The sequence below is a fragment of the Dromiciops gliroides genome, chromosome 3 (genome assembly GCF_019393635.1).
Source record: "Dromiciops gliroides isolate mDroGli1 chromosome 3, mDroGli1.pri, whole genome shotgun sequence".
Classification (NCBI taxonomy): Eukaryota; Metazoa; Chordata; class Mammalia; order Microbiotheria; family Microbiotheriidae; genus Dromiciops; species Dromiciops gliroides.
In genome coordinates, this window is record NC_057863.1 from 100,229,256 (window position 1) to 100,248,363 (window position 19,108).

A 19,108-nucleotide genomic window follows, 5' to 3' on the forward strand; every position below is an offset into this window, starting at 1 on the left:
TCAGTACCTCTTTATTCTGCCTTTTCCACTTAGAATTTAAATTTCTTAATGGCATCGACTGTCTTTTCTCACAGGCTTTATTTGTATCCCTAGTAATTAATAAAGTGCCTAGAACATAATAATTTGAACATTATGCTTACATTTATGTATGCATATATAAAACATATACACGCATGTAAACAGACACGTGTGTAGATAAAGAAATAGATATATTAGATCTACAGACAGACAGAAAGACAGATAGATAAATAGATAGATAATAGACAATCATACATGGAGATAGAATGAGGGGGAGAGTAAGAAAGAAGCAAAGACAGAGAGAGGAGTAGCTAGAAGAGAAAGAAGATAAATTTAATGCTAATTCGAAGACATTAAGTTATTTAGGGAGACATTTGAAATACCTTCTATTCCTCAGACTGAAAATTCTAGAATATTCCTTGTAAACTCTGTTCTTTCTCTCTCACTTGAAAACCTATGTATGTATGCATTCATACACATGCATACATATGTGCATACATACATATATATATATATATATATATATATATATATATATATATATATATATATATATTTACTTATGCATACACACATATATTGTAGTTGATAGAGCACTGGCCTGGGTTCAGGAAAATTTGATCTGAAATCCAGCCAAAAACACTTAATTACTGTGTGATCCTTGGAAAGTCACTTAGCCCTCTTTGCCTCAGTTTTCTCATCTGTAAAATGATCTGGAGAAGAAAATGGCAAACCTCTCCAGTACCTTTGCCAAGAGAATCCTAAATGGGGTCACAAAGAGTCATACAGAATTGAAAAGACTGAATAACAACATTAAAAATGATTCCCCTGGGACCGCTAGGTGGTGCAGTGGATAAAGCACCATCCATCCACTGCGCTGGCCCTGGATTCAGGAGGAACTGAGTTCAAATGCAGCCTCAGACACTTGACACTTACTAGGTGTGTGACCCTGGGCAAGTCGCTTAACCCCAATTGCCTCATCAAAAAAAAAAAATTATTCTCCTGTATGTATCATTTTATCCTATTATAATATAATCTCCTTGAGAGTAAGGAACAATTTGTCTTTTTTGTCTTTGTATCCTTAGTTCATAGCCTGATATCTAATACCTAATGATCATTGTCAGTGTTTTTTTTATTCATTCATAACATCTCAGATTTTTTCAGTATAGTTTTATAATTTTTAATGAAAATTCATGAATTCTCATGACATTAATATATGCTATTATCATCAGTGAGGTATCATTTCTGTAGTACCAACTGTGTGCCAGATAGTGTACTACATGATAGGGAGTCTAATAATAAATGAAGCATGGACAGCTTGGTGGACCAGTGGATAGAGCACCGGCCCTGGAGTCAGGAGTACCTGAGTTCAAATCCGGCCTCAGACACTTAACACTTACTAGCCATGTGACCCTGGGCAAGTCACTTAACCCCAATTGCCATAAATAAATAAATAAATAAATAAATAAATAAATAAATAAATAAATAAATAAATAAATAAATAAATAAATAAATAAAGCGGTCTCTTTACCCTCCAGAGTTTACATTCAACTAAGAGGATATAATACAGATATTATAGTATGAGGTCTAGAACCATGAATTTGGGAGAAATCAGTACAACTCTGAGGGAAAGCCATAAGGCAATAGATTGTCACACACTACATGTCCTTGACTAATAGCATTTAAGGGAACACACAGATATAATTTGAGCCCAATATCCCCTTCCTCTGAGGAAATCATTACACTCTCTGACCTCAACCTCTTTCCTGTCATGAACCAGTCTGCTTAGAAAAAAAGACTAGAAATTTTTTTTTATTCCTTGAAGTTTATACTTCAAGACACACCAAGATATATGTGGGGAGATAGCCTTTCTCTGCTTTCCTTCACAAAATAATAATACTAATAGCTAACATTTATATAGTGCTTACTGTGTGAAAATTACACAGGGTCACACAGCTAAGATTTGCCTGAGGCCGAATTTGAACCCCTTTCTTTCTATCTCCAGGCTTATTTCTCTGTCTGATATATTAATTAACTGGGTTAGTTTTCAATCCTTGTTATCATTCCCTCTCCTATCCCCATGCTATTGTCTGAAACATTTCCCATGCTACCCTAGACTATACACTAAAAAGTCTATAAATGTTGACATCTCTTCCTTCCTTTATGGAGCAACCTAGATATAATTTCTTCCTTGAAGCCTCTTTTGATTTCTTTGTACTCTGTCAATGCAAAATAATTTATCTGTCTTCTAGTTTTTCAAGGCAACTTACTTAGAATTCTTTGGTCTACATTCTTTATACTAAATTATCTTTCCCCTTATTTCATAGTTATTTGTATAGATAGCTAGATGTTTGATACATGATAGATCAATAGATAAATGGAAAGATAGACAGATAATGTAAATTTTCCATCTCCCATATCGCTCCCATCTTCCTTTATTTATAATTATGTTTTTCATACTCTCCTTTCCTTTCAAAATGGTCAACTAGATTTTTCCCCATTTGGAGAATTCTTTGACCAGCTTTTGTGCTCTGGCACAGGTTTTCTCCATGCTTGGAATATCCTCCTTCCTAACCTGGCCTCTTTAAATCCCTAATTTCCTTAAAAGCACAGTTCTAGTATAAGCTCTTATATTAGACCTTTCCTGATCTCCCCAATTAGTAGTGCCAAATGACATTGTATAACTTCGTGGTACTTTACTTAGTTATATATACTGTTTCCCTTCAGTAAGTTTCTAGATAACAGGAACTATTTCATTTTTGCCTTTGCTCAGTAGTAAGTGAGTATTATAGGTACTTCATATATGTTCACTGGGTTGTATTTTTTTATTCTAAATTCTACAAAGAATCACTTGCTTTCACAAGGATATTCTCACATTCTTACTTATGCCCAACTACAATATAATCTGTTTATTCTTTAGTTTTCTACGTCCTTTGATTTCTGATTCTATAATGTAATTGGTTATCTGAATATATACTTTATATTTCTGCTTCTTCATTAATTCAGTAAATACTTTTTTGAATATTCATAACAATACCTATCATTTAGAGAGCATAAGATATAGCATATGACTGTTGTAAGTGCTAAACTGTAGAGAAAGGTGTGGGGCCCAATTTTTAATTGGGGAGTGTTAGCTAAGTGGCTCACCGCAATATTGGGGCAAGGAAGGAGACCAACAGCCTCCCTCAAAACAGAACAGGATTTATTTTAACAAGAACAAACTTAAAAAAAAAACACAGCAGCAACAACAACAACAAAAAACCACAAACAGGATCAGTAGGATCAAGGGAAAGGAAATAAAATGGGGAAAGGGAAATTATACAACCTGAAAAAAACACCACTGCTCAGGAATCAGCTGAGAATACACCACAGCCTCTTCCAGTGCCTTCCAGCTTCCAGCTAGAATGCCAAAAAACAAACAAACAAACAACCAAAAAACTCCCTTCTCCCAGCACCCCCACACTGTACCCAGCCAATTGGCTGGCTGCTCTGACAGTCACATGACTGCCTTCACTAGGCTTTCAATCATTATAATTTTGCCAGGCTCATGTAGGCGTCGGCCATGGCAACACCATGGCAATGGCTACAACCAGTGAGTGGAACATCTCACAGTTTGCAGAGCCCCAGGCCAGTGCAAGCTGAGGTTTTGCTTTCAAATTCTAGACAAAAGATGGGGTCATAAAAACCTCAAATAACAATTAATTCTTTACAAAGGGAGGGATTACTTGTGGTTCTCATGATTATTCAATGTCTTATTTTAGCTGGATCTTGAAGAAGGAATAGACATTTAATAGTTTAAATATAGAATTATATTTTTGGAGTATAGAATTGTGGTGATGGTGGCCCAGATCTTCAAAAAAAGCAAATCAATAGCAAATATGTGGAGATGGGAATACAATGACTTTATTACCGTGACTCAGCTGTCTTCATACCTCCAGTCCCATTCACACATTTATGAATTCCTCCATTTTTAGGAAGATCCCCAAGACCATGCATATTTTTTTCTCTATCCTTTATCATCATGCTTCTTTCCATGTGTACCCTATCCACCCACACTAAATCCCTTTGTTATTGTCTTCCACTGTTGAAAATTAAACTCCTTGAGGGAAAAGATTTTTTTTTCTTTGTGTGTATTTATGTCTTCAGCTCCTAGCACAGTGTATGGCACATGACAAGCACTTAATACATGTTTGTTAGCATGAATTGATATGAGTTGCATGGGAAGCCTTTTAGTTTAGCTAAAGTATAGATATGTACTTTGGTAAGTAGCTAGGGACAGAAAGTGAGAGAGGAAAATACTTTTTGGTTCATTTGTGGATGGTTTGAATGCTACTTTGGATTTATTTCATCAGATTGTATTAATGACATAGCAACCATTTTATAATTTTGGGATATTAGCATAAATCTTATGTTTAAGAAAGGTTAATTGGATTAGTGTATATATATATGTATATATATACACGTAAGAAGTATTGATGAGGCAAGGGGCTAGAAATAGAGGCTATAAGATCACAAAAACAAATTGAGAGGGACTACAGGTCCTTCTACTCTAATATATATCTCAATAGAAATCCCTTTTTACCCCATTTCAAAGTTGTAGTCCTTCAGTGTGCACCTAAAAACAGCTAATGAGTCACTAACTCCAATAACGTAAATGTTCTTGAGAAAAGTTCTCATATAGAGAATGGAAACAAGAGTAGAATAAAGCCATGCCATTTGCAACTCTGCCTGCCCCTTCCCTGAACAATACAAATGGTTGGGAAGCTAGATTTTCAACTGCTTAAACAACTTTCTTTGTTCTTATGAAATATTTTGACACTGTAATTGTTATTATATTATTCAAATACTGTTGAATTTATCTGCTTATAGTTATGAGAAACCTCTCATTTATCCTAAATTCAACTCAATCATGCTTACCCATCCTGTGCAGCTCTTTATACATTCCCATGAGCTCGCAGTACAGATTACTCAGTGTTTATGTATTGAAAGTTATCATTTTCAAGAAATAATCAATTGCATGTTTATTCATGTATCAAAACATAAAGAATAGAGAGAAGACAGGAACAAAACTAACCTCAATGAATTTATATACTAAACAGTTTTTAAAATAAAGTTGTTAATATTGTGTGCTTAGTTTCATTTCATTAGTCCTATATTTAACTAATTTTCAAATTAATGATCATGTCTGTCATATAATAGGTTCTTTGTTATGGGCCTAGGGTACCTCAGAAGATTTCTGGGAACCTTATTGAGAACTTCATGGAACCTTCTTGAGAAGCTAAACCAAAGGACAGACACACCTAAAGAGATAAACTTTGCCCTATAAGGACTGACTCCAGAACCACCACCCTTCATTCCAGTCTCCCACACCCAACTTGGAGATGAATCCATTAGATATGGTGGTACCAGGGGAATTGAGAGAGCTTGGCTGGAGCTGCCAATCAGAAACCCCTCTTACCCAACTTCCCCCACCACTACCAGTGGGGGATGTCCCACCCTTGGGTGATCACCCCCAATAAGGGAACTTTCCATAGTCAGATGACCACCCCATCAGGTCCCTGGACCATTCATCCTCTATAAAAACAGTTGCCTTTCTCTTGCTGAAGGAGATAGTTATCTCAGAGAACTATGTCTCTGTGCCATGCTATCTACCCATGAAAGCAGTTTGACTTCTCTCTTGGTTTCCTTTCTCTAGCACCTAAATAAAATATAATTTTATTCTTATTGGATTTGTGTATAAGAGGTTGTAATTCTTTAAAGAGAAATTCTTAATGATCCCAATACCCCAACAGTCCCACCAATTTCCTTGGTAACATTCTTGATAAATGTTTGTTGATTATTTGGTTAAATTTTAAATTCAACTCCATCCAGTATTGTTACCAAAATAGTGTCTTAAAAATATTTGATATATATAAAACTTTGTGTTTCTATAAACTACCTTTAAAAATATTTTATCTACAAAAACAGGAAGTTGCAATCTGTAGAGGATAAACAAATGGAACTTCAAAAGAGCAGAGTTCTGCTTAAAATTCTAAGCCATGAATTTTTAGAGTTTTTCAACCTGGAGAAGCAAATTTTCTCATTACCAATTCAAAGCCTTGAAGAAGATTAAGCATGAGTTATAAGATCTGCTAAAAACCTATAAATGCTTTAGAAAAACAGATCCTTCAAATGTACTTTACTCATTAGGGAAAACAAATAAACAAACCAAAAGATGAAAACTCTTGTCTAGCTCCACACATGCCTTGATAATTATTTTTTCTTCTTTCTCAAATGAAGAAAGCGATATCTATATTTTGTTAACCCCTAATATAAGACTTCACAATTTATTTTAAAATTCTGTTACTATCAAATCTATGCTCTCCTGAATCTCTAGAGAGCTAATCTCAATTTGGAGTTCCATATGTTAATAGGTGCTAGAAGAGATGAAAAGCGTGAAAAAGAGAAGCAGAAGAGGATTGGGTTGTAATTCAAAGTACTTAATAAATACCCAGTGAATTTAGGTAGTTGAATCAGCCAATTTAACAGATTCTCCCCAAAAGGTAGAATTTTAATAGAATGGAAGATAGTGTTAATGATATTCAGAGATCATTTAAAAATATTTTTAACCAGTGGCTCCAACTTGTCCTCAAGAAAGGCTTTGAGTAAGCCTGGTACCAAGTAATAAAACTGAGTTAAATTTCACCATTTGTCTGCCTCTTCCCAGCCTTAGATGGATGTGGTGACAAATAGTGATTTGACCAAAATAGCCAGAAGAGTCAGGAGATGAAGTAAAAAGTCTGCTTAGAGAAATCAAGCTCAAATAGAAAAGGGGACCACTGAAACATACATAAGTATCCCTGTGGGCTGCATGTAAACTTAATTTTAAGATGTAATACTATTCATGTTTTATTGCATTTTTATTTATTAAATACTTTCCAACTTCATTTTGATATGGTTTTGGCCACACTTGGCAGTATTGTGAGCCAAATAGAGGCTACATTTATACTCTAAATAATCCACAAACAGATAAATAGGCACAAAAACATTACAGACTTAATCATCAGTTTCCCTTCCTTAGCTTCAGGAGTAGAGTGAGATCTCAAATCAAAGCAACAGGTATGTATAACTTCCTCAAATGGAAATGTCATTTTTGGGAGAATGGAAAATATTTAAAGTTGGATCCAGAAACATGAACAAACAAGCTTACATTCATTCAATAAATATTTACTGAACAATTTTGTGAATATACAACTTTGCTAAGATCTGTGCAAAATGTAAATAAGTGTGATGCAGGGTATGCTGGTAAATGTTTAACTAGCTTTCTGAGGGAAAAAACATGCGCAACACATTAAAATTTAATCTGCATTATGAACATTTTCGCGTCACCTTCTTAAGTCTAGACAATTCACGAATTAAAAAAATCAAGGTCTGATTTGAAGTGTTTGTCAGTTTCTGTTCTCTAAATGCCTACAATGAACATTTAACAGTTCTCTTTCATGAGACAGTGCAGTTGGCTCCACCACACCCCTAAGTTGGATAAATCATCTTTATCCTTAAGAAGAGAGTTGGGAAGATATAGTATACTGTGTAAAAAGGGAAATAATAACATAGAAAGAATTTTCTTTTCAAAGTGAAGAGGAGAAAGAGTGACCAAGGACTTATTTGGGGAATCTCCAAAAATGAATAGCTGTCACTAACAAAAACAAAACAAAACAAAACAAACAAAAAAAAGAAAACCAACAGCATAGAGCCAGGGTACAGAGATCTTTTGTTTTCTGAGAAAGTTGATGGGGGGCAGCTAGGTGGCACAGTGGATAAAGCACTGGCTCTGGATTCAGGGGGACCTTAGTTCAAATCCAGCCTCAGACACTTGACACTTACTAGCTGTGTGATGCTGGGCAAGTCACTTAACCTTAATTGCCCAGCAAAAAATATATATAAAAATAAAAATAAATTAATAAATTTGAAAAGATAAAATAAAAAAGGAAAGTTGATGTTTCTCTTTAGTTTCCCCTAGTTTCAAAGAACATATTTTACCTACTATATTTTACCAATTCTTATTGATAAATAAAATAAAGACAAACTAAAAGACAGACATACCTAAAGAGATAAGTGGAACCAGATCAGGACCAAACTAGCTCTGAGACCATCACCCTTCATTTCAGTCTTCCTCACCCCTGGGGAGATAAGGTTAGGTGTGGCTGCTTCCTTTGTGGTCTAAGGAGCAGAGAGATGGCTTGAGAGATCCTCAGTCACCCCTCACCCAACTCCTCCAAACACCACCAGTGGGAGATGGTCCTTCCTCAATAGGGGAGCTTTTCATAGTCAGACGATCACCTCATTGGATCCCCATCGGACCTCTACAAAATTAGCTGCCTGTCTCCGGCTTGAGGAGATTGGTATCTCAGAGCCACATTCTGTGCCTGCCTTCTCCCCACGAGAAGAAGTCCAAGGATTTCTCTTTGTTTCCTTTCCCCAGCCCCTAAATAAACTATTATCTTATTCTATTGGATTTGTGTGCAAGAGGGTGTAATTCTTTAAAGAGGAATTCCTAAGGACCCCTAACCCCTAACCCCTATTCCAAACCCTCTACCCTATTTCTCCACAACATAGGGGTTTAAAGCTAACAAAGTAATTTAAAATATAACTATTATTTCATATTCAAAACCACCCTTTGAGGTGGGTTCTATTATTCCCACTTTGCTGATGAAAAAACAAAGGCAAACAGCTTAAATGAAACAAGTTAATTGCTCTTCCATACAATCATTTAAATAATCGAACTAGCCTTCTAATCTTTCATACATTAATATTTTCCTCTACTGATTAATCATTAAAAAATTTTTTTTCAAGATTCCTCACCTGCTTGGTTAATCTCTTATTGGTATTCCCCATCTTGTCAAAGTCCTTTTGACAGTCTCTGAGAGCTAAACACAGTACTCTGAATATGTTCTGACCAGGACAGAGAACCATAATAATTATTTCGTAGTCCTCGAAAATATAGTTTTATTAATGCATTCATGAATATATTAATGTAGTCTAATTAAAGGACAGAATAATCAAAGTATGAAGACTAGAATATTTAGAGCATTTGGGGCAGATAATTTAGAATCTTTAGCCTCATGCTGCACATAGCTTAAGTTCCCAGTATCCAGCTATCTTTGTTCATGCTTTTCTTTAGCATCAATGGTTTACCTTAATTTAAATACACCATTTTTGCAGTTCATAGGCCATTCCTATGTCAAACTTTTTTCTTTCTTTGTTTATGCTTATTCATTCATTTAAATAATATTTATTATCTATTTGTAAAGAATTTCTTATCAAACTTAACTTCCTGACTTTTGAACCTTTCTCTAACTCAATCAACTCTTCTGCAATCCACACATTAAGTATTTAAGATGTTAAGTGTTGAAAATCTGTTATAATAACATTTATAGAGAAACACAATTCCATATAACCATATTCATACATAGTATCAGCATTTATATTATGACATGGGATCTATAAGCACTGTCAGGGAGAAAGACATGGTGAGGGGTCCTTAGGTATTCCTCTTTAAAGAATTACAACTCTTGGAGCAGCTAGGTGGCACAGTGGATAAAGCACTGGCCCTGGATTCAGGAGGACCTTAGTTCAAATCCAGTCTCAGACACTAGACAATTACTAGCTGTGTGACAATGGGCAAGTCACTTAACCCTCATTGCCCTGCAAAAAAAAAAAAGTAACAATAATTACAACTCTTGCACACAATCCAATTATAATAAAATGGTCTTTTATTTCTGTGCTAGAGAAGGTGACCAAGAGGGAAGTCAAAAGTTTCACCTCAAGGGAAGAAAATGACTTAGAGAAAAGATTCTCTGATATATAGTTCTCCCCAACCAGGAGGGAGGCAGAAGCTTTTATAAAGAATGGATGGTGGGGGGACAGATGGGGTGACAGGAACATTCCCTTTGGGGGTGGGGAAAGCTTGAGAAGGGGTGGTGGTCCTAAATTCTGGAGTTATCTCTGTCCCTTTTGCACCTATCTGGCAGTAGCCACACCTAACGGACTTATCTCCCTTACTTCTTTTGTTTTTCCAGGGTGGGGGGAGCAGGGCAATGAGGGTTAAGTGACTTGCCCAGGGTCACAGAGCTAGTAAGTGTCAATTGTTTGAGCCTGGATTTGAATTCAGGTCTTCCTGAATCCAGGGCCAGTGCTTTATCCACTGTGCCACCTAACTGCCCCTATCTCCCTTCCATCTTAGGTGTGTCCATCTTGATAACTAGTTGGCCAGTTTAAACTTTAATAGACCCAAACCCCATGTCAAGCACTTTAATTATTTCATCTGATTTGGTCTTTAAGGGAGTGAGATAATTATTATCGTTTTCCACATTTTACAGAAGAGGAAACTAAGCAAAGAAAGGTTAAGTGACTTGCCAAAGTCACCCAGCTAATGACTGAGGCAATATTTGAACCTAATTGTATTTTTACTTTAAGTCCAACACTTTCTATTGAGATAAAGTAGGCATCTACTCCTCCAGGAAGAGAAAAAAAAATATTAAAAATGGATAAATGTTCAAACTACATAAAAGAGGAGAAAGAACATCTGATTCAGTACCTTAGCAATGTTAGGAAATCAGTCAAAGCAACCATTTGTAATTACTATGAAGTGTTAATATTATCCCCATTTTAAAAATGAGGAAATGGACACTCAAAAAGTTTGTTACTAGCTTAAGGCCACTCACATAGTAAGTAGAGAAAATCTGGGAGAGGAGGTAAACTTAGGTCTTCTTGACTCCAAATCCAGTGGCCTATAACCACTATGCAACCTACCTTTGAGCTCCGCATCTGCCCCCCACCAAAACAAATAAAGACCTGAGAACATATGATAGATATCTATAAATAGATACATATATACATACACACATGTATACATATATGCATGTGTCTGTATGTATATATACATATAGATACATATTTGCTTTTTACATATCAAGACACTAACAAATATTTGGTACCTAAATGTCTCAATGAATTTATTCTTGATTGCATTTTTTTATGATTATTTCATCTTTCAGAAAACATAAACAAAGTAATGATTTTGTTTTCTTTTGGAGTAGGAATTTTATAATTATTAATAGAATCTGGTTGATGAAATAACTGTATAAGAACCTTGATGGGAAAAAATAAAAACAACAATAACTAAAATAAAAATATATCATCTGAAAATTTGAGATGAAAAAAATCAGTGCTTTACATCATATATGTGTAGCTAATTTAAGACAAACCATTATTCTATGTCTGTGTATATGTCTATGCAGGTTTGATGGATAATATGACAAAAAAAAAAAGAAAAAGTCTTTCACTTCAATATCTTACATATAATATCAGGCACCTAACATGTAAATAGATAAGTAAATGCAAGATAATTGGAGATAGGATAGAAAACCCCAAAATATGGAGTTCAAAAAAGCTTCACAGAGGAGGTAGTACCTGAATGGCATATGGAGGAAAGTAAGGATGATGAGAGGCAGAGCTTTTGTTTTGTTATTAAGCATTCTGAAAAAGAGATGAGGAGGGATATCATTTGAAGTATACAGACTGCAAAGGTAAAGGAAGCAGAGACAGAATGCTGAATTTGGGAATCAACAAATCAGCCATGTGGGTCAGAAATCAGAGTTCCTGAAAGAATATAATATGAAAGATTTTTGCAAAGCTAATTGGATATACATTTTGAAGTGTTTAAAATACCAGACTGATATATTTCTATTACATCTCTTAGAATTGATATGGGGAATCATTAGGGTTTTTGATACAGGGAAATAAAATGGTCAGATGTATGCTTTAAGATATTTATTTTGTCACCTAAGGAGAGAATGAATTAGTAGGGGAGTAACTAGAAGCAGCTAGGTGGAGCAGTAGATGGAATACTTGCTCCCAAGTCAGGAAGACCTGAGTTCAAATTTGGCCTTAGTTGTTTACTAGTTGTGTGATCCTAGGCAACTCATTTAACCCTAATTCCCTCAGTTCCTCATCTGTATAATGAGCAGGAAAAGGAAATGACCAAAACAAACTAACAACAACAACAACAACAACAACAACTAAAAAACACAACAAAACTCCAGTATCTTTGTCAAGAAAACCTCAAATAGTGTCCTGTGACTGAATTTGCTGTATAACAAGAACTACCAGAAGCAGTGGGAATGATTAGGAACCTCTTACAATAATCCATTTGATCTTCTATAGGGTGTTAAATTAATGTAGTGGTCATGTGAGTAGAGAGGTGATATATTTGGGGGATGTAGAAGTAGAAACAAGAAGACTGGACAACTAATTGACTTTTGGAGACAAGGAAAAAGGAAGTTATGGATGTCTCATATGTTGAGCATGAAAAACTAGGGGCGATGTGATGTCTTTAAAAGAAACAGGAAAGTGTGGAAGAAGAGTGCATTTGGAAGATAAATTCCATTTTTGGCATTTTAATTTTGAGTTGCTTTTGAAATATCCAGTTGGAATTGATCAGCACATAGAGTTGATGTGTGACTGGAATCTAGAGAAGAAGTTAAGGCTAAATATATAAATTTCATATATATCTGAATAAATATGCTAATGAAACAAATTTTCAATAATGAGATCACAAAGAAAGAAGAGAGTGAAGAGAATAGGATAGGAAACTGATAAGCACTCATGGTAAGAGGGCAAAGCATGGCTAATGATTAAGCAAAAGAGAAAAGATAAAAAAAATAAGCAAGATCTTTTGGTCTTCATCTCTAAAGGAAAAATTGGATAAATTTGGAAAGAATGCCCCCCCCATTCAAACAGACTTGACAAAAAACAATTGATACACATTCACAAACTTGTGAAAAATAGTACACCTGACAATGACATTATATATTTCAGACTTATAACTCAAACTGAGCATATAGTGGGGAAATATCTAAGAATAGGTATTATATTACACATTCTATTTCAAAAAATCATAAAAAACACTACCCAGACCTCTTAGAACCAGAGGATAGAATGTTAGTAGAAAGAATCTACCAGTCACCTCTTTGGGAAAAAAATATGAAACTCTCAGGAATTGTATAGCCTAAAGTCAGTTGAAAGAAAAAAATATATTGTAAGCAAGCCAAAAGCAAGACTTTAAGTACCAAGGAAGCACAGTCAGGATAATATACAATTTAGTAGCCCCCACTATAGAGGAAAGGCAAAGCTTGGAGTAGAATTTTTTAGAAGGCAAAGTATATAGGTATGCAATCAAGAATAACGTACCTAGTAAAACGGTATAATCCTAGAGGGGAAAACAGCTGGTTGTGCAGTTATTAGAGTGCTGGACCTGGAGTCAGGAAGAATCATGTTCTTTGGTTCAAATATGGCCTCAGGCACTTCACAGTTGTGTGACCCTGGGCAAACCACAACATTGTTTGCCTCACTTTCCTCAATCAGCGAAATAATCTGTCTAGGGAAATGACAAACTACTACCATTTATTTTCCAAGAAAACCCAAAATGGCAGCAGGAAGAGTCAGACACAACTCTAAAACAACAACAACAACAGCAGCAACAACAACATGAGGGACATGGGCTTTTAATGAGAGGACTTAAAAACATTCCTGAGGGATAAAAGTAAAGAATTCCATAGAAACTTGGGAATGCTAGCACAGGAGTCAAGAAAAATATAGAAAATTAAACAGAAACAAGTAATGATAAAGGACTAAAAACTGATAAACTGTTAACATTCTATTATAGAGCAATCATCCATGCGTCCTTACGAACCCTATCATCATCTGTTGTCATAGAGAAAGTCTAATTAAATAGAAGGCTTAGAGGTATTTCTGTTATGTCATGGTGATATTAAAGGAAGGATGAACAGTGAGGTGAAGGAAAAGATGTTGAGATGGGGGAGGATGAAAGTTGAGGAAATTTTTCTAAAATAATTATAGTGTATAAGAAAAAATCTATACAAAGAGAAGTGTGTGGGGAGAGTGGCTGACAGGACCCTCACTCTCATCTTAAATGGTCAAAAGAATCAATAATACTTGCATAACATTTCACTGAACAGGGAAATTAGAAAATAAGAGATGAAGAGACAAGGAAAAATTAGAGGGGGTGTGGCATAATTGTTGTTCAGTCTTTTTCATTTGTGTATGACTCTTTGTTACCCCTTTGAGATTTTCTTGCCAAATATGCTAGAATTGTTTGTCACTTCCTTCTCCACCTCATTTTACAAATGAGGAACTGAAACAAATAGTGTTAAATGACTTGCCCAGGGTCACATAGCTACTATGTGTCTGAGGCCAGATTTGAACCCTTGAGCATTAGTCTTCCTGAATTGAGGACAAGGTCTCTATCTGTTATGGCTGGAGTATAGATTAAGGGAGGAATTTTTGCTAAGTAAAGCCAACTCCAACTAAGATTGTACCAAAAAAAAAATTTTCAGATCTTTTTTTTTTCCCCCCCACCAGTGGTAAAGACTTAGAAACTGAAGGGTGTCCTTTAATTGGGGGATGGCTAAAAAAAGTCATAGTAAATAAGATTGACAGAATACTACTGTGCTATAAGTAATGCTAACTGGAGTGGTTTCAGAGAAATTTCAGAAGATTTCTATGATAAGGTGTAGGCTAATATGAGCAGGATGAAGAGAACAATTTTTACAATCATACTGTAATGAAAAACAACTTTGAAAGAAGTAAGAATTCTGATTAGTGTAATGACCAACCATGATACTGGAGGAGAAACAAAACATTTTATCTACTTCCTGATAGAAAGGTGAAGGTAGAATAAGGCACCTCTCTCTCTCTCTCTCTTTCTCTTTCTCTGTGGAATTTTGCCTGAACACATGTTTATGACAGTGGATTATTTTTTCTCTACTTATAAATTGAAGTGGGAGAGAGAGAAGGTGAATTATTATTATTTTTTTTTGCAGTGCAATGAGGGTTAAGTGACTTGCCCAGGGTCACACACTAGTAAGTGTGAGTATAAGTGAGGCTGGATTTGAACTCAGGTCGTCCTGTGTCCTGGACTGGTACTTTTATTCACTGTGCCACCTAGCTGTCCCTGAAAAGGCAAATTTGTGCTCATTGACAAAACTAATTCTAGACAAAGCTTTTGTAAAAAAAAAAAAAAAAAAAAAAAGAATGAAGAAAATAAAGTGCAGGAGAAGGAGCAGGAGAAAGAGGAAGAAGAGCATGGTGAAGAGGAGGACAGGGAGGGGGAAGAGGAGGAGAAGAATTTATATTGTACCTACTCTGTGTCCGATATTGTTCTAAGCATTTTAAAAGGATCATTATATTTGAATCTCATCATCACCCTGTGAAGTAGGTGCTATTACTATCCCCACTATACAATTGATTAAATTTAGCCAAACAGAAGTTAAATCAAATGCTGTGACTTAGCATTTGAGGTTGTCTTTGAACTCAGATCTTCCTGACTCCTGTCCCTGCGCTCTATGCATACAGCCATCTAACTGCTTATAACATAGTTCTTGGAATGGTATTTCAAGGATATCATATCATCCCATTGAGATATGGGTGGTACATCAATCAATAAGTGTTCATTAAGTGCCTATTATATGTGAGACCATGGGGATAAAAATACAATAAATGAAGCAATCCTTACTCACTAGGAGCATATTACAAATGTTCTTGGTTTAATTCTCTTCATTTAAAAAAATATTGCTTGTGAAAATATAGGTCATGTGCTTATCAAATTTGGAGATGAAAGGAGGCTAAGGCATAAGAAGTATTTTAATTGTCTGAAACAATTCAAGGGCTTCTTCACACTAGAAATTTGGGCTGAATTTGACAGTATTTTAAGGATTCATGATTTCTTCAGAATTTTTGTTGTTGACATTTCTGTGTATTCCTGTGCATTTTGGAATCTCTTTATACCTCAATAAATGGTTAATTGTTTTATTATACTCCAACCCCTTAAAACACACATACACGACTACCACTACCTCCACTGATCATTTGTCACATAGTCACCAGAAATATGGTAATGAATTTCTCTAATTTAGTCATTCTGGTCCATGGATGATAGATATATAAATTTTCACAGAGCCCATATTTAAAACCTTTTAAGGTTAGAATCTGTCTCTGTTTGTGTTCTGTTACCATTGCTTTTGGAAACCTGGTTCTTTCCATAGCATGATGATATATCAGAGTAATCCATTAGCATAAATTGCAGTTTAAATTTAACTGATGTTTCAAATGACCTTCGTTTAGGCTAAAAAATCAACTCATAAATGTTAAAGAGAGAAGATACAACTACAAGTTAGATGATTTGCCTAGGTTCACAAACCTAGGAAGTGTCTAAGGTATGATTTTCACTCTCCTAACTCAATTTTTGTCACTGTACCATGTACCTAGCTATCATTCAACTTCCACTAGTTTGTACATATTAAATGGGAGAGACAGTCACTTTTGTATTTATATTTAACATGGAACATTGCAGATGCATGTTAAATGATCGTTGATGACATCAAGAGTAGAGCCATACCCTTTCCAGGAGTAGTCTTCTGTAACATTATGAGTTTCCCTACTCATCGTGCCAGGCACTGTTGTAAGTGCTTTAATATTATTATCTTATTTGATCCTCACAACCCTGAGACTTAGATGCTGTTAATATCCCCATTTTGCATTTAAGCAAAGAAGGGTTAAGTGACTCTTCCAGGGTCATCCAGCTAGTAAATGAAGTTAGATTTAAAGTCAAGTCTTCCCGACTCTAGGCCAGGCACTAGATCACCCAGACGACCTTGTATCTTTACTCCTTAGAGAGTATGAGGGTTTGTTTTTGGGGTGAAGGGGTCTTTCTCTGAGTATTTTCTTCAAGCCATTAAAGGGATATTACTTCTAAATTAAAGAACCAAATAGAAACATAGATTAAACCCTCAGACTCTCTAATCATATGATGCAAACTCCTTAGAGAATAATGTGTCTTATTTAAATCCAAAGGAAGTAGAAATTGGATGATTTCAGTAAAAGTCTACAAGTGGGTAAAACTGAAACAGGTTGCAATCAAACTGCAACAAGTACATTGTCTGATCCCTTCTGTGAATGAGATCATAGCAGTTGATTTGAGCAAGGGGAAATGAACAGAAGCAAAGCATTATGTAGATTTTTTTCAAGGAAAAAAGTCTGCTATAACCCTAATAACTACTCAAAGAGCTCTTTAAAGTTTAGAGCCAATTCCTATAGGCTTAGAGAGCTCAAATGGATAGAAGTACATGAACTAATCTGGCCTCTGTAGATGCATTTTCTCTCCTAGAATAAAGTTACACTAAAGTTAAAAGAGAAAATGGAGTAGATCCATTAAATAAATTGGTCCTGGTGATAGCCCTTAAAAAATCAAATTCCTGGAACATAGCTATATGGCCACAAGTACAGAACACAGTTACTTTTAACTTACACTCTTTGAGAGTTGATTGAGGGGCAGGAAGGTTAATTGTCTTGTCTGTGGTATAGCAGGTAATAAGTATCAAAAGCAGATTTTGAACCCAGGTTTTCCTGACCTGAGGCCAGATTTACATTATGTATGCCAAACTGCTTTCCTCCTGGCATTAAATAATTATTCAACAAGTTATTTTCAATAATTTAATGTTATGAAATTCTATGTGTTGTGTTTTCTTTTTCCTTATTTTAAGTGTGAATTTACCTGAACGATTCATGAAAAAGAAAGTAATGAATGAAAATATATATTTTTACATAATAGCATTTTATTTTTCCCAATCACATGTAGTTTTCAATGTTTTTTGTAATATTTTGAGTTCCAAATTTTTCTCCCTTCCCTTCCCCCTTCCCAAGACAGCAAGAAATTTGATATAGGTTATACATGTAAAATCATGTCAAACAGATTCCCACATTAGTCATGTTGTGAAAGTAGAATCAGACCAAAAGGAGAAAAAAAATGTGAAAATTGTATGCTGCAATCTGCATTCAGACTCCATAGGTCTTTGTGGATAGCATTTTTCATCTCAAATCTTTTGGAATTGTCTTGAACCATTACAAAGAGCTAAGTGCATCAATGTTGTTGTTACTGACCATAATGTTCTCCTGATTTTTCTCAGTTCATGCCATATCAGTTTATGTCTTTCCAGGTTTTTCTGAAACCTGCCCATGCATCAATTCTTTGTTTTTTGTTTTTTTTACAAGATAACTTTATCATATTTTTAAAGGAATTTTAAATTGTACATAATAGATTTTCAGCTTCCAGTGCAATTCTCTTTTTAAAAATCATACTATGTTATGGAAATGCTTATTTTATTCTATAGATTAAAAATAAAAAAAATTTAAAAAGCAGTTTTTATGCTATTCATTTTTATAAATAAAAGATAGAAATAAATCAGGCAGCCTGATGCAATCTATAATACATGTTCAACACGAGTTGTTGTCATTAAGCCAGGGCAGCTGTCTGATGCTGGACTAAATTGATTAGAGCTGTGCCAAATAAATGGTTACATCTTCCTCATATGGAAAGAACCCTTTTCTCTGGAAAACACTCCCACTTGCATCTCGGCTATTCTCTTTCTCCACCCTTTCCTTTGTTGCTGGTTTATTGAAGAGACAACCTTACCTAGTAGTCATAAGTCTATACTTAAGAGTCAAGATGAGGGGCTCAAATCCTTCCTGGAATACTTACTAGCTATACTTTAGCTTTGGCCAAGCCAAGCAACCTCTCTCAGCCTTGTGAAAATGTTCTAAGACTATAATACCCTTAAAAGTCTGAGGAAATCAGGAGTCCTAGACATAATGAAATAACCTTTTATTACTGCCTTTTTGGTTTTACACAGTTCCCCTTCTGCTCCTTCTGCTCAAATTGAACCCTCTCTTGTAACAAAGAAAAATGATTAAGCAAAATTGATCAATAAAGCAATTCTGACAGCGTATATAACATTCCAAACCCATATTCCCATAACTTCTTTTTTTTTCTTTTTTTTAAAGCTATACATGAGTAGTCATGTAAAACATTTTCACCTTAGCCAGGTTGTGAAAGAAAATAGACTAAAACAAAACTTCAGATAAAGGAACTAACAAAAAAAACCCCAAAGAAACAAAAATGATGCTTCAATCTGTATTCAGACACCATCAGTTCTCTCTTTGTACATAGACTGCATTTTTCATAGGACCTTCAGAG